We start from the raw sequence: 17010 nt of genomic DNA, 5'->3' as shown, positions 1-17010 counted from the left end.
TTCCAATGATGTGAAAAGTCCTTTTCCTCCACATTGGCCCACAAGTACACAGCAGAGAGTACTTTCTTCAAGACGCAAGATGATGTCTGACACTAATGCTGGATCTCAGGCATTGGTGAGCCAGGCCTAGGTGGTGGCAGGGGAAGACCATATCTGAACGGTATGTAATTTTAATTATGATGCTTTAAACTTTCCTTTAAAATTGGTTAATAATTTCTCAAGACAAACATAAGTAATAATTTATGCATGTTATTCCACAAGAGTCTAAATTTGGATACTCCCTGAAGATCTGACCTGTTCTATGTGTATTTAATACATTGACTTCATGCAGGAGGAAGGATTACCACCTAGGCAGCCACTCCATCTTCTATGAGTAAGAACTCTTGACTAGTTTCAAGGCCAGGCCCTGCTCTGGGTCAGAGGTTAGATCCATACAGGGGACGGGGGAGGTCCTGACCTTCTGAGGTTTCATTAAAGCAAATGATAATGATGCAGGACATAAGTGACTTTGGCTTAGGAAGACAGTAAATAAAAGAGTCTGAAGAAGACTGTGAGAGTGGTCAAGGCAGGCATGCCAGGGAATGCTCACGGTGGAGACAGAGCTTGGATCAAGCCACAGATGCTAAGTAGGAGCTCGCCATACAGAGATCTTAGAAAAGAGCATTCCAGGAAGAGAATGATAATCATGTCTCCTCTGGTGAATCCCCATCCTCCTCTAGAGCCATAAAGAAGGCCAATGAGGTTAGAGCAGCGAGAAAGGAGCAAGGTGGAGATGAGACAGGAAAGGTGACCATGTGCCAGTCTCAGTATACAACTAGAGGCTGGGGGGAGTGTGGGGACAGTGACCTCTCCCAAGAATGTCAGCACTGAAGTGATAAGAAACTTCTGACTCAGCACCCCCCACTTGGGCCCAGCCTAGCATGGAACAATCTTTCTATGAATGTTTGCTGATGACTAAATGATATAAACCTGACAGGAATCCCGGGGGTGTTTTGATGCACTCAACCTGAAATGGGTACTAACAGCACAGTAGACATGAGCTCTGAAATGTGCTGAGTCCCTCCTGCAGCACCAACATGCTGTAACAGTCCCCAACTTCAACATGCTGTCACTGTCTCATATAAACAGACGGTCCCCAACTTTAAATGATTCAATCTAAGGTTTTTACATTCCACATTCAAAGTTGGCACATACTCAGTAGAAACTATAAAAGGAAGTTGAACTTTTCATCTTCAGAAGTTAATGATAAATAGTTCTGCACTATATCATAGTACCTAACCAACAATCAAGAATATTGAGAACATATATACAGCAGGGTAAGCCAAGCTGAAGGATATGATAGACTAAAATGCATTTAAGATTTTTTATTACATTCTTTTCAGAAGAGACTGGGGCATACACCTCAAGAGGGTGTGTGTGAAACTCAGAAGAATACTTGTAGGAATTTGTTTTCTCCATCTACCATGAGTCCTGAGAATCAAACCCAGAACATGAGACTTAGCAGAAAGCCCTTGTTGGCTTCTTGTTGGCCTTAAAATGCATTTAACTTGATAACTTGAAGTTACAGGTTTGATGTTACTTGACTCCACTATAATCTGAGGAACATTTGTTTTAACTATTTACCTACCAACAATGATACGTTACTATTCAATTAACAAATAAAAGAGCTAAGACACAGAAGCCATGTCTCCGAGGACACTGTAGCATTAGATGAAAGTTTAGGGCACCCTAACCTGTCTTAGTCAGGGTTCCTATTCCTGCACAAAACATCATGATCAAGAAGCAAGTTGAAGAGGAATGGGTTTATTTAGCTTACACTTTTTTTCATTGCTGTTCATCACCAAAGGAAGTCAGGACTGGAACTGAAGCAGGTGAGGAAGCAGGAGCTGATGCAGAGGTCATGGAGGGATGCTGCTTACTGACTTACTTCCCCTGGCTTGCTCAGCTTGCTTTCTTATAGAACCCAGGACTACCAACCCAGGTATAGCACCACTCACCATGGGCTGACCCCCCTTTTGCCCCTCCCCTCCTATCACTAATTGAGAAAATGCCTTACAGCTAGATTTCATGGAGGCATTTCCTCAAGGGAGGCTCCTTTCTCTGTGGTAACTCCAGCTTGTGTGGAGTTGACACACAAAACCAGCCAGTACATAACCCTCCTCCCCTACTACAATCTCTCTAGTGACCCTACAGACAGTAAGTATTGCAGTGCCAAACTGAGGAGTATGGTTGGAGCAGGAGATGACAAAGGGGGCTGCCCAAATCATCTATCCAAGAAAAAGAAGAAAATAAAAGAAAAGAGAAAGGAAACAGAGATGCAGAACAGAGATGTAAGGATCACCAGAAGCATCTCAAAGCATGGGTCCGAGCATCCGCAAGACGGAAGAGGACCCTGGTTCTGCTTGTGATAGTGAGCATTGTTCATGCATCGTGTTTAATGGACAAGCACTTGCTTTATTTATCCTATTTCCAAGAGGAAAGAAATGAGCTTCTGCAAGTTTCAGTAACTTGACCAAAGCCAGATGGCTAGTGACCAGCTGAGCTAGATTTCAAGCCCTTGGGGAGTCTTTTTCCTGGCCCAGCTGAAGGAAACTGGAATGGTTTATTTTTCATAGGAAATTAGAGACACCAGAAACATTAATTTTTATTTTAAAAAATCCTGGCCTAGACCGAGAATATGAGTGTCCCATCTTTTCCCGGGGTAATGATAATAGAACCTGGCTCAGGCCCATCTAGAGAATTCAGAAGCTGGCTCGGATCCCTGAGACCTCTTCAGATTTGGACAGAGATTTTGGGGCCCAATGTAATTTCTTAGGATGTTCACTCTGTCACAGTGACAGAGTGTCTTCTCTCAGTGGAAATCAGGGAGTCTTTGGCAGCTGGTCCTCTCCTGTCAGAGTATGCTGGCAGTTAGCCTCCTCATCCCTACGTGGACTTTGGTGCTCCCGGGAGGCCCCCTCCCAAAGCCCCCTGCATTGCTGGCCACAGAGAGTAGGAAAGAGCATGCCAGCAAGCTCTGGCCTCCAGCTCTGATTCTTCCAGCTCAATGGATACAAATCACCAATTTTGTGTGTACTGTCTAACCAGAGAGTTTCCCATGTCTACATCATCTTCTAGGTATCTAGGAAGTTCTGAGGACCTTGGCACAGGTCTGTCAAACTGAGCTGGAAAACACCTGATTTCACAAACATCTCTCAACAAGTTCCTCCTTCTCCTTCTCCTTCTCCTTCTCCTTCTCCTTCTCCTTCTCCTCCTCCTCCTCCTCCTCCTCCTCCTCCTNTTCTTCTTCTTCTTCTTCTTCTTCTTCTTCTTCTTCTTCTTCTTCTTCTTCTTCTTCTTCTTCTTCTTCTTCTTCTTCTTCTTCTTCTTTTTGCAAACTTAACTCACAGCCTTCGGGCCAGAGAGAGTCTCATTAACCTCACCACACTGGTGAGTGGTTTTCCATAGTGTAAATCAATCCTGCGTAGAGTTTGGCCCTTTAGATGTGCATAGATGTTTCTGATTCATATTATACAGAAAGTGTATATTCATATGCCCAGAAAGTTCTGCTTAATGAATTCCAAATTTCCATTGGTGGTTTATTTCTCAAGGACTTAAGTACCTTTGTGTGTTTGGTTACCCTATCCCTGTTGGCTTGCCACTGATTCAAACTGGAGTATTTAATTTAAAAAGATACAAAAAGAAAGACGATTCCCAGGACAATGCTCACTCTTGACTCTGAATAGCCCTTCAGAGACTGCAGAGAAGGGATGGGAGATGGGGTGTGTGTTTGGAGGGTCAAATTCACAGTAAGGATTGTCTGAATCTCTAGACTGAATAGCTAGAAAGTTATACTCAGTATTATAATTGCTGCATTGCTTGATTGCATTTGCAGATGTACGCATTTCAAGTGGCAACAAAAGATGTCCTATGTTTACCTGAGTCTTTTAAAAACCAAGATCAAGATCACAGGAAAGGCCTCGGCTCTGCATCCATGCTTGCCAGGAGAGAACCATTTTTGAGGAAATCTCACCGAGATCATAGTGTTTCTGTACATCCAAATGATTAAAACAAGAAAAGAAAAAAACATCTTTTTCTACTTGACCAAATTCAGACAAGTGTCTCACTAACCAATGGTGTTCACATATCTGATGTTGTTTAGACAACCACAGTATGTATCCCATGGAACACTCCTCACAAACACAACTCCCCCGATAATCTCCCCTTTCTTCACCTGTCCATCCTTGGCTGTGTAAGAATCCCAGATGATTACATGGGTAGTGTTGCAGATGTATCTAGGGTTGGGGTTAGAAGCCCCTGAAACTCAGTTGTTCTGTGCATTTTGACCAGTTGTAGTTCTCTGAAGTATTCTCCATTTACTGTAAAGGTGAAGCAAAAACGTCTTTAACGAGGGTTGAGAGCTACACTTACCTAAGCGAATAAGTATTTAGAATGCAGAGAGGAATTGCGTTGGTTTTTTTTAAAAAAGCGGCAATAGTAAGTTCTCCCATAGTGTCTATGACCTCACCAGTTGTGAGTAGTTGGCTAAATTTACATTACCAGGCATGAAATCCCTCCTGCTAAAGGGATCGGAAGTCTAATAATAAGACAGCTATTGCCTATTCTCAATACACAAGGGTCAAGATTGCACCTTTAGGGATATTTAGCTGTGTAGGTCACCCTGGTTCATAAGCATCACAGCTGGGTAGGACTACTGATTGCTTCCCTCCTTTACCAACTTTCATAGAACCTTCTAATACTGTGAGAGACGGTCCTCAAGAAAGGTTTCCAAGTCAGTTCCAGCTCAGTTCCTCCAAGTGCTGTGCCCAACATGTGTGGTGACTCTTCAAGTACTGGGAGGCAACCAAAGGTAACAACTATGGCCTATATTGTTTCGGGAGTCTTTTGAATACTCTGACCAACAATAATACAAAGGGAGGTTGCCCATGCCTGGCACTGGGGTTTTTGTTTGATCGTCTATGGTTTGGGGGAGAGCATTATCACCCCAAATGGCATACCTTCATTAAAAAATGTTCTTACCTGACAAGGCACCCTGTTCAGACTTAGTGGGATCTTGGATTGTAATGGGAGGTCCTTGAATTACTGGAGGCATATTTTAAGAAGGAACTTAAGGATGCCCCTTTAAATACACAGTAACCCCAATAACTTACTCTTGGGTCCTCATGAGGATGAAGCACCTCAAAGCCTTCAATGAGACATGGGACTCATAACATTTATGCAAATAGTTTGATGTGTACAATAGACCCCACCACTCTCTCTAGGTATGGCACCAATCAGTCTTGATAGCTATGGCAGGCCCTACCACTCTATCTAGGTATGATGCTAACCAACCTCTACCTGGCTGATCCCAGGTTTGCTAAATCAACTGGTCCCACCTGCTATAGCAGTGTAGGGTCATGGAGTGTGTTACCACCACATACCTACCAAGTACCTCCCTTGGGGCGGCAGGGTCTTGAAGTCTGGTCTCCATTTACCGGTATCACCTGGGCAGGTAGCCTCAAGCACACTCTCACAAACCTTATGTGATACTAGGCAGAATGACTGGGAACCTTCAACTTCTTATGTGAAACTGATTTGGAAAAGAAGAAGGTAAAACTTAAAATAGAAGCCTTGTAAGTCTGGGAGGAAGATACAGAAGGAGCTGCAAGGAGGGACAGAGAGGAGGAGGGTGAATGAGTAAGGTGACATAAAAACATGTATTTGTCTTAGTCACTCTTATATTGCTATGAGGAGAAACCATGACCATGGTAACATGTATAAAATAAACCATTTAACTGGGGCTTGCTTACAGTTTCAGAGGAGTAGCCCCTTCCCATGGCAGGGAGCACAGAGAGGCACATGCAGACATGGTGCTGCATAAGTACCTGAGAGTTCTACATCCAGATCCACAGCCCACCCCAGTGACACACTTCCCCAACAAGGCCACACCTACCTCCTAATTAGTGGCACTACCTGATGACTAAACGTTCAAATGTATGAGCCTATGATGTCTATTCTTATTCAAACCACAACAGTATTAAAAATAAAGAAGTCGGAAAATGAATGGAATAAAATTTAAAAAATAAAAAAATAAAAATAGCAGCCCCCTCTTCTTTATATTATCCGTCCTTCAAATTTCCCCACATAAAATCATCCCTCATTCTCCCAAATCTGTCCTCAATAAGCTCCCCCTGGCCATTTCTTATCCCATATCTGAAACTGTTCTTGGTGTCGTTTCTGAAATTTTACTTTGTGTTAGTTCACAAATGAATGTGCATTATTTCTTGTAATTTTTCATAAGACATTTCCTGTCTCTCATTTTAAAGTCTTCTCCCACACTTAACCGAATTCATACCATAGTTAGAAATGGGTCTGGAATACACATAGCCTTTGCACATATTTAAGGGCACACTGTGATGTCACAACACAGGCACCTGCACAGCAATCAGGTGACTGTTATGTTCATCACTGCATTTCTTCCTGTGGGGAACAGTCCAAATCTTCCGTATAGGCTGTGTGAGGTATGCACTTGCTGGGCGTGGGTGTGTTTTGAGCATCCTCCAGGTTCCGTTGTGATTAATGCCCTAATCTCCAGGGTAGAGACATTGAGAGAAGTAGCAGGTTCTTTAGGCAGTGGAGTCCCATGGGAAAAGTCCACACACCCAGAAGGAGATGTCAGTCTGCTTGTCCAACTTCCTTTTGAAAATTTAAATTCTTATGAAAAACAAAGTAAAGTGTAAGTTCTCACATATGCAAATGGTCCCACTATGATCTGCTGCCATTCTCTGTCTTTATTAGAGACCGAGTTGATGGAGCTCACTATTCTCAGACTTTAAATTTTGTAACTGTGAACTAAATAATCCTTTCTACTTTGCAACTTAGCTGCCTTTGGTATTTTGTCGCAGTGACATGAAGCTGACTACAATATCTAATTGTTACCAACCATTAGTTAATATGTTGTGCTACAAGATGCTAACCGTTACTCTGTATCTGCCTGCACCCTATAGCGGTTCACAGTCTTCTCTCCAGTCTCCTCTTAGTAATGTTTGAGCATAGAAGCCATGGCTTATAGCTAACCGGATCCCTTGTCTCCACTTCCTACCATATTTAACCCCATAAGAACAATTGTCTGGTGGATATTATATAAATTATAATTCTTTAATGAAATCTACAACATATCTTATGTTATTTTGTTACCAGTGGACTGTGGCTGGACCAGATGCTTCCAAGATTTTGCCTCCTCTCCAAAGAATTGAAAATAAGGTCTCACACAGATTTATAAAAGAAGTAAGATGACTTTGCTTGGAACAAAGCAATAGTCCAGTTTAGAGAGGGACTTACTGTCCAGATTGACAGTTGGCTACCTCAGGGAAGGCCCCTGATTACTGTGCTGAGCCTCCTTTTATGGTGGTGGAGGAGAGCAGGTTACTAAGGGACATAGTTCCATGCTTTTCTATTTTGATAGATTTGGTCTTAGATTTATTGTTTATTTTTTTGCTATCGTACATGTCCCTTCTCATAATGCATCTGAGTTTAGTCACATATACACCCTGTTACAGTAAGTAGGGGATTTTTCCTTAAAAAAATAAACTTGAAGGACACAGCTTGCCTCACTGCAAATACAGCCCATAGCAGTTCAGGCTGTATCAGCCCTTTTATTCGTTGTACCTAGACACATTAAGGAATACAGTTGAATGAAAACTGTCTAAATTGGATTGTTACTCATCTTATGTTTCTAAGGTGGCAGTACATGTAGTCCAATGCAGGTGGGGGCTCCCAGAGATTCTGAGGATGCTAGCTGCAGTGTGTGGAAAGGGATACGTGCATCGTGCACAAGAGTGAAGGAGCTGGACTGCCAAGTGCTTTTCTACAAGAGTGGAGGTGGTCTAATCAAACCAAATGTCATGCAGGATGGAATGGACTGTTCCTATTCTTGCCTGACTCTGTCTAATTGCCAAAGTACAGCCGTGCTTCCATGAAATGTGTGCTCGCTCCATTTCCTGTCATGTCTAAGCATTCTGTGTAACAGACTCTGCTCTCCACCATCCCACCTCTGGCATCTCTGGTATTTCCTCAAAGAATAAGGGGTTTTCAAGGTTCAATGCGCAACATTTATTTATTTTTTTAATCTGTGCATTGCAAGCTTGTCACGTAATTCTGCTTTTCCTAAAATATACACTTCTCACATGGGTTCTGACTTTGACCTTTGGCTCGCTTTTGATAGATTTTGGTTGGTTTTTTTTTTTTGTTTTTTCTTTTTTGAAAGTGTTTTATTTTAGTCACGCTTGCACCCTATAATTTTTATTCTACTGAAATCATAAAATGTACTAGAACATCTCCATAAGAAGGTTCCTGTGTGAGTGTTTGCCTCTAGCCAAGCTCATAGGTTTTCAATGCTACTATTGCAATTTTCATAGTATTCCGTCACTAAAGATATCATTGCATAGAAAATGACATTTTCAATAGACTCGGTTGTCAATTCAGCTTAAAAAAATCCTCAAGTATGTCTTATTTTGAACTTCAATTATCCTACAATTAATACAATTTGAGACTTCTGCTCTTAATTATTCTTTAGTGTGGCATCAGTTTTTGCAGACTTTTATTTACAATACTGGTTTTGGATTGGTTTGTTTTTTTTTCCCCCAGGGTACTAATAGCCTTTAGAATAAATAACTATATATAGTTATATAATATATTATAAATATTATATATTATATATTATATATATTATATATTATATATATTATATTATATATCATATGTTGTATATTATATAGAGAGAATATACATGTTAATAAAAAAAATAAAATATAGAAGTTTGGCATATGTTGTTTTGCTGTTTTTGTAGTTGGATCATCCAAACCCCATGGCTTTAAAAGAACACTAACTCTCTAAAAACAGATTCTGTACCAGGAAGAAGCTTTGACATTTTGATATCTCTTCTCCATATTAACTGATATGATCTGTATTAGAGACAATGTATAAATATATAATTTAACAGTATAAATACACAGTGATTTCAGAGTGCTTAAAGAGGCAGCCATTTATGATCCTACAAAGCTTAATTTGACATATTTTAAGTAAAGAAAGGGTGAAAAGGAAAAAAAGAAAATCAGATTTAAATATGAAGAGAAGATTAGGCACAGAATGCTTTCCCCACAGCTTGTGTTGTGACATGAGAGTAGTTACAGTGGGCAGTGCTTCAAGAGGAAGCACCGTGAATCCTTCAAACATCATGTGCCACATGGAGAGAGAGTACCACTGTAGAGATATAAGTGGTACACTCCCCGCTTTGTTCACCTACATATCAAGTGTGTTCAAGAGCTGACTCCAAGACAAAACTACTCTAAGCTCGCAAGCAAATGAAAACATGAAATTGGCCTTCCTTAAATTGTTTCCTCGCCTGAGATTCTGAATCAGTTTTCATCATAGAACAGAAATTTCAAATCAAAAATTCCTTAGATTATTTTTATTTCTAGCTTCAATGAGCAATTTCTGGTAAAAATTTCCTGGTAAGAAATCCTATGCGTGTATTCTCTACCTATAACGTAATGGCTCCTGGATGCCATGATCACCCCGCACACGTGTATGTGTGTGCACACACACACACTGCAAGAACACACACACAAATAATTCCTGTTGTGACATGCCTCCGTGGCTGTCCATGGGTCTCCCTTGCCCTTTGTCAAACCTAGGTCTTTGAAACCAGAGCAGAGCATGGGATTTCATATGATGGATGTAAATGGTAGTCCTGAATAGTACCCATCCTGGGACTACCTTGCTGGAGCATCTCAGAGTGGTGGAGCCACTTGCTACAACAGGGCACTTAAGCACAGCCCGTAGAGCCACACGTACCGATCCAGTTGGTAATTACTGGAGTTATTTTCTCCAGTCTGGGAGTGAAGTGGTCACGGGGGTCACATTCTGCGTGAGAAAGAAAAGCTTTGTACAGAGACATGGGCTTTAATCAGGGGACAGTAGACAAGCATTTCAGAAAGTCTCCCCTTGCCTCGCGGTGATGAAGAATAAATGACCCACCAGCAAATGACTCCCTACGCTACTGCTACAGCTCCCTGGAAATACCCACAATGCTTCTGCCTGGATTTCAAAGATGGTCTGGGCCTCACTGTGGTCATTAGTACTGTAGGAAAAGCAGCAGTCGATCAATGGATTGACTCTGGGGAGATGCTTCGGGGTTTCATCGCTCTAAGCCACAGTTACAATGTTAGCTGGGAGAGGACAGATATTTATGGGGCTCTTCCATAATAGGAGACCAGAGGGTGGTGGGAAAGTGTAAGGGATTTGGACTTCCCAGGAGGAGCAAGCCACTTTGTAACAAAAGGCCTTCCTCACTTGTTTCTACCTAGTCCAGCTTTCCCTTAACCCGGTCCTTCATTCCATCTGACCCTGCCTCTTGGATTACTCCTGGAACCAGACCCCTTGAGCTCTTGGCACAGAATAGCCTCGTGCCAGGTTCTCTCCCAGGCAAAGGGAACATCCTCCATCGTGAATCTTTCCAACTCTGTGCTCAGGCCTGTCTTGGGTAAACAGTGTCTATTCAGAAAGGTGTGACTGGAATTTGGAGTATGAGGAATCCCATTGGTGGATTAAACTTTACAGCTGGGATTCCATCTGTGGGCTCAGAGATGTTCTTTCACTGAAGATAATTTGTCCTAAATCATTATGAGTCTGGAGTACATGGCCAGTGACCTGTTCCTAAGTGGACACTGAGCCCTGTGATTAGAAAGTGTCCTTACTTGGGCTTAGGTAGGCAGTTACTGGGGTTGACTTTAAACCCAAAAGAAGGCACCCCAGAAGGGCTCATAGACACTGCAGGCTCTGTCTACTTTCATTGACAACCTAGGAGATGAGAAAAGTCTTTAAAAAACCAATTTTAAAATTCAACAGCGTGATTCCTCTCAGTGTGAAATCCACTAATCACCCTTGCAGAAGACCCCAGATCCACAGGGCCTACAAAATATTAACTTAGCATTTGAACTTTCATTTAGCACATGGCTCCGATTCTCATTAGCATTTATGATCATAAAATGCATTTAATTTGTTCCTATTCATAAGAAAGAGGATGGAATTTGAAGGTTTGCTTTGTTACTAAAATTATTATTGACCAATTGCTAGCAGGGGCAGGAGTGGATTAAAAAAAAAAGTGCAGAGCATCAGGTTTTTTTTTTTTTTTCTGGTTAATTATCTTGTCAGAAACCATGGTCCATGACACACAGGGCTCCTGGCAGCATAGGTTTGTGAGCAGATTATGATATGCCCATTACCTCTTGATCACCACTACACAGCCATGTGCCCAAGAAGCAGTCTCTTTCTAAAAACAACATTATTTATGACAAATTGAAACACTAGAAATTTAAAGGTTTCAATTATGCCATAAAGGGTGTCAGGAATCCTGTCTATCTCAAACACGGATTTTCTTTTTTTCAGAGTATAATTTCCAAAATCAACTTACAAGGAGAGAAACTCTGTGTAGTTTAGAGGATTCCGTCCAAGGTTGGTTAAATCCATTTCCTTGGAGCTGAGGTAAAGAATAGCAGTGTAGACGTGAGAGTGCGTGGTGGATACTGAACCTGGTGGTGATCAGCGAACAGAGAGACAGGAGAAGGCATGGACACCATAGCCTTCAAAGGCACACCAGCAGCGATTCACTTTCACCAAGCCAGGACGATCTCCCATCACCTCCAAACGAGAGCATGACAGTATAAATCCCCTGTGGGACCAGTCCACACAGGAAGCATGGGAGTCATTATTTATCATTTTATAACATGGAACAGGAACATTAAAACCTATCAATTTTTAAAACATTATTATAACTGTCACATGTGAAGTATAAAGTTTATAAATTTAACTGATGTACCTGTGATATCAACAGCATAACTAATATAATCAGTGTTTGATCCCTGAGACCCTCAACCTTCTTCGTGTTGGTTAATTCTACCTGCTAACCTGGGTGGGCCAGAGGCCAGCATTATTCTGAGCATTGCTTTTCAAAGTAGTTTTGTGAGTGAATTGAATGCATACATGAGTGGACTTTCAGTAAGCCTGCTGGGCTTCCATGTGGTGGAGAAACCATATCCAATTAGTAGAAAGTTTAAGAGAACAAAGATTGAGCTCTTCCAAGACAGAAGGAAATCTGCTAACCAACTGTCATGGACTCTTCCCTGGACATCAGCTTGCTTGCCTCTACACTTGATTTTGTTCCCATGGGACCCAAGTCATGTGAGCCAATTCAGTAAAATACTCTTAACATGCACCATAGTTGTTGTGTCCTCAGTAAACACCCAGATCCCTACCCTGTCTCCTTCCATTCTCATAGCTGCTCCCAGGCAACTGTTGGTCTATATTCCATCACTACAAATGGTTTCATGTCTCTTAGAACAGACAAATGAATTAAGAGTGTGTCCTCTTTGACTTCTTTTAATCTCAGAGTCAGGAGATGAGGTATCTTCATGCTTCATTTGCTGCTAACCCTTTCACCTGTATGTGACCATTTCAGGGTTTTATTCTAGATCATGTCTACTAGAAATAAAATTACTGTGAATACTTCTGTACAAGCTTTTGTCTTGCAATGGTCCTGTGCCTCCTGGGAAAAGCAGCTAGGTGTGGCATTGTCTGGTTGGTATATGGCTAATGATACCTTAATTCAATGCTGCTCCTTCGTATTGTAATAGAAAGACCAAAAACCCAATTTATTATTCTTTTATACGTCTGTCTTTTGGCTGTGATTGATTTCATTCCTAAAGTTTGGTGGAATATTTTCAAGACTATTTACAGGTATGACTTTCAACGTCTAAAGAAAGAAAATTTGTACTCTCAAGCCTTGAAATATAAGCTTATTTTCATGTGAAACATAATGGTTTATATTCTTCATAATCCAAAGTCCATAAAGAATAGAATAAAATTCCCTTTGATGGGAGAATAGAATTAAAAGCTCTTTGAAGATGTCAAATATTCTAAATCTATGTCTCAGTCTAAAAATAGATGAAGCTATTTTGTTTTCTGTACGGAGAGCTCTGTGGTTCAGTGTGCAACTTGACTTGACAGTGGTAAATTGGTTTAAAAACTGAGAAAATTAAAAGCTAAGAGAAATACCATTGAAATAGAGATGAGCACACACAGAGAGAATTACCTCGAGAATGATGAGGTAACATGTAACCAAGCCACCATCAGCGCGGTTGCTTTTCTACTTTATTCTTAGATTTTGATTTGTTTGTCTGCCTGTGTGTCCAGGTCATTTGCCACCAGACCAGATCGTCACCATTAGCAATCTTATCTTTCATAATCTCCCTTAGTGGCAGGTGTAGTGAATCAGAAAGAAAGTATATTGAGAAAGAAGGCATCCTGAGACACTAAGAGAAACATTATTTGAAGTGGTATTATCATTGCTCTATAAGCAAATCCCTGTGTTATCTCCAGCGATAGAAAGATCATTTTAGCATAAATAAAATAAAGTCAATCAGTTACTGAGCCTCAAGGCACTATCAGATAGGAGTAGTAATAAATCAGGCCGATAGCCTTACAACAACCCTGGATTTTTCTTGCTAATCAAATAAGATCAGAACCCAGCTATCACTGCAGGAGAAGAAGCCGGATTTAATTAGCTTATCCAACAGTGTCATTAAGTAAATCAAAAGCCTTTGAAAGGTCAATGAATCTTGTCCTTATCATCACATTATCTCCCATCACTAAGGAGGTACCATTAACCAGCCCCACGGTGGTGGTCATTTCACTGTCTCACCACAGCCCACACTGGATAGTGACACTACCTCTTTAGAAATTGTCCTGGTCTGAAAAGTCTATTCATCTCCAATTCCACCTTAAAGCACCTTTAACCATAAAATTCACCAGCATCAGTACCCATCACAAATTCAGCGACTTATGACAAGCCTTACCAATGAAACACTGAGTCACAAAGCAAGACTTGCCTCCCAGTGCATATCCACCTAAGAGGAGAGACATAAGCGCTTGAGAATTCTGATGGGGTGTCAGGCTTTGTTTAACTGGTTCACTATAGTGTATATGAAATAGGAGTTCAAAAGACAGAGAGGCCACAAATGAGGAGGGGCAAGATGTCTGGCCTTTGAGGCATGTCTATAAACAGCAATGCGGAAGGGAAGCTGCAGGAGAGGAGAGAGCATGCATGTAATCTATTTTGTTAGATCTTGTCTCCACGGCAGTGACTGCCACACGTGCTTTGTCCACAGAACACCTTTAGTGTGTGAAGGTCTGAAGGTGTGGATAGAGCAATGGCTCAGCTGGCAAAGGGCTTGTCCCATAAACATGGGGAACTGAGTTGGGTCCTTCAGAACCCATGGTGAAAAGTAAACAGTGGCAGTTAAAACTTGTAATCCCAGCCCTGGGGAGGTGGAGACAGGAGGACTCAGGAGAATCAGGGCTTACTGGCTAGACAGCGTAGTGGGATCAGCCAACCTCAGACCAATGAGAGACCCCGTGTTAAACACCAACTTAGACTTCTCTCTGGCAACAACATCTGATGTTGGCCTCTGTCCTCCACACATACCCAGGGTACATGCACACATGGTGGTAATAATAGCAAATGTGTAAGCCGTAGTACGTGCAGTGTTAGTGTCGTCCAGTGCACTGTTTTCCACATGCTTATTTTCCATATATCAATTAGCTCAATCTTCAAGAGTACCCCCCACAAATCCTTTAAATGGTTTAAATGGTACACTTTAAGTAAAGCTAACCCAATGTCAGTCAGCAGTTAATAAGCTCAAACCCGATCCTGCCTCTCCTTTATCTAGAAAAACACGCAGCTTGCCTTTCTTCTAGTTTCTACAGACAGCATGGGTTCCAACACACCAGGTTAAACAGTGTTGATCTATAGAGCAATTGGCAAGAGTATTGGGTTTTCATTGTTCTTGATCTGAAATGCCAATGTGAGATGCTCACTGTTGGACTCAATCGGCAGGAAAACATCCTGAGCAGGCAATGGTATGTGAACAGAGAAGGCAAACCATGCTCAGTGACGGCTGTCCTAGAGACTCCTGCCAGACCCTTGCATACAGTAGCCACTCAATGCTAATTCTCCCCAAAGCATCATCTTTCATGTGATATCTTTGTCCATGCTGGTCAGGAACTAGGTCTTCTAATAGTTTACTTTCCCAAGGTCAGCATAGAAAGTGGACTTGGAAGTCTCCTGTGAATTCTAAAACCTTTGCCAATATGTGGGTCACATAGCCTCTGGGTTCAGTGAGGTATATGAATACCAAAGGCTTCCAGTACCAGCCTTCAGGTCAGCCCTTGAGTACATTTAATTGTTACAGTAAGAGCAACTAGAAGGACGGCATGCTGGCAAGTGACTGCGTGGCCCCAACAGCACTTATGTGACACGGTGACATGGACTGGAAAACGCGTGATCTCTTGCACTGCTTATGACCACCACTGAATTGGCAGAGGCAGAGTGCATAGCTTTGCCACGCGTGGCAATGACTTGTGGAGGGTACGAACCCCCAACATGTTCGTGACAAATGAGATGTGGACAAGGGCAGAGATGAATCACTAGAGGAAACACCACGAAAAACCAAACATGCAACCCTATTCAAGGAACCTCTATTGATCCTTTCTGTTCAGCTTTTACTTAAAAATATTCTTAGGCTGAATTAAAGATATGTGAACCAAAAGAACTGATGACAAATGTATAATTATGATTATGTATCAGGTTTTTAATTTGTCAAGGTTATGCATTTATTTAACATATATTTTCTCTGGAAAGCTCACTAAAGGGACATTCTTTCTCATAGGAAAACCTCTATATTCTCTCTCTCTCTCTCTCTCTCTCTCTCTCTCTCTCTCTCTCTCTCTCTCTCTCTNTTTCTCTCTCCCTCACACACTCTCTCTCTCTCCTTACACACACACACACACACACACACACACACACACACACACAATTTTTGTTCTGGAGAAATTTGTTTCTTTACTAACAAAAGAGAAAATACACAGGTTTTGTAATAGTTTCTTTTGTACTTTTATGTCAAAATATTCATATCCCTTTTAATTACATATTATATTCCTCTAATAGATGCATATTAGATTTAACCTTTTTTCAGTTTCTTCCAGGGTGCAGCTCCTGCGAGGCTCTCCATGCTCCAGTGGGTTGTCCTGCATCGATACACATACAGGCAGCATAGAATGGACTCACAGGGAAACCACATGTTGTTGAGAGGAAAATGGGTGTAACTGGAGGATGGGGAACCGGGCGATCTCATCAAAGCGCGTTGTGTCCATGCATGAAATGCTCAAGTAGCAAAAGATTCAGTTGCTAAATAAAGGGGTGTAGTGTAGAAAGAATCTATGTAACATAAACAAAAAGCCCAAAGCAGTCTGGGTCTGCAAGATGTGATGGAGTAGTGTTTCCTAACCTCATCTGGAAGGGTTGATGGGGCGGGTGTCTGAGGAATGCCACCTCTTTCCGTTTGAGCAGAGCCTTCCCTTCCATTGCTGGCTTGTGCTCTGTGTGGAGCCCTGAGAACACAATCTGAATCAGCCTGTGCACAGATGGTCAGCTAGAGAGCCCCACCTGGGCACAAGAGAACCTTCTGGAAGCTTCGACATTAGCAACACAGGGAGGAAGCTGTGAGAAGACACGTAACTACTTTAGAACTTCCTCTTTGAAACGGAAGTGATGAGGCTTCTGTGAATAAGCACCTCTCACCCTAGGAAGCTGCTCTCCACAGCAAGGGTGTTCCCCTGAGATGCCTTGCACACTGCTAGCCTTTCTGTTCGATTATCTGCAGTTTGTTTATCTGTGAGAACACACTTGTGTGAAGTACTGTCAAGAGTCTGAATGACAGTGAGAAAATGTTTGGGGATGTGAGAGAACAGTGCATATGGAGTTGAGTGACAAGTTCTTAAAGGAAACCCTAAAATATAAGTTCCTGGCCAGAATTTTCAATGATTGCCTAATCCAGGCGAGCCAAGCCGTCTGTTACCTGGGTTCTTGTCCCCTCTTTAGGGAGGGGCTAGTGATAGGCTGTCCTTCTGTACGGA

The 17010-nt window shown here is 41.8% G+C and overlaps 1 long non-coding RNA gene across 1 annotated transcript; it reads left to right on the top strand.

Moving 5' to 3' along the window:
* The first annotated feature begins 9666 nt into the window (after positions 1 to 9666).
* Positions 9667 to 16299, top strand: LOC110336184. The gene is made up of 4 exons (XR_002381200.1): positions 9667 to 10203; positions 12510 to 12600; positions 14803 to 15092; positions 16071 to 16299. It is a non-coding gene; the product is annotated as an uncharacterized LOC110336184 (long non-coding RNA).
* The last annotated feature ends 711 nt before the right edge of the window (positions 16300 to 17010 follow it).

This window comes from Mus pahari, chromosome 19 (assembly GCF_900095145.1).
Source record: "Mus pahari chromosome 19, PAHARI_EIJ_v1.1, whole genome shotgun sequence".
Taxonomy (NCBI): Eukaryota; Metazoa; Chordata; class Mammalia; order Rodentia; family Muridae; genus Mus; species Mus pahari.
The sequence above is the reverse complement of the archived record's forward strand: the minus strand, read 5'-3'. Positions and strand labels throughout refer to the sequence as shown.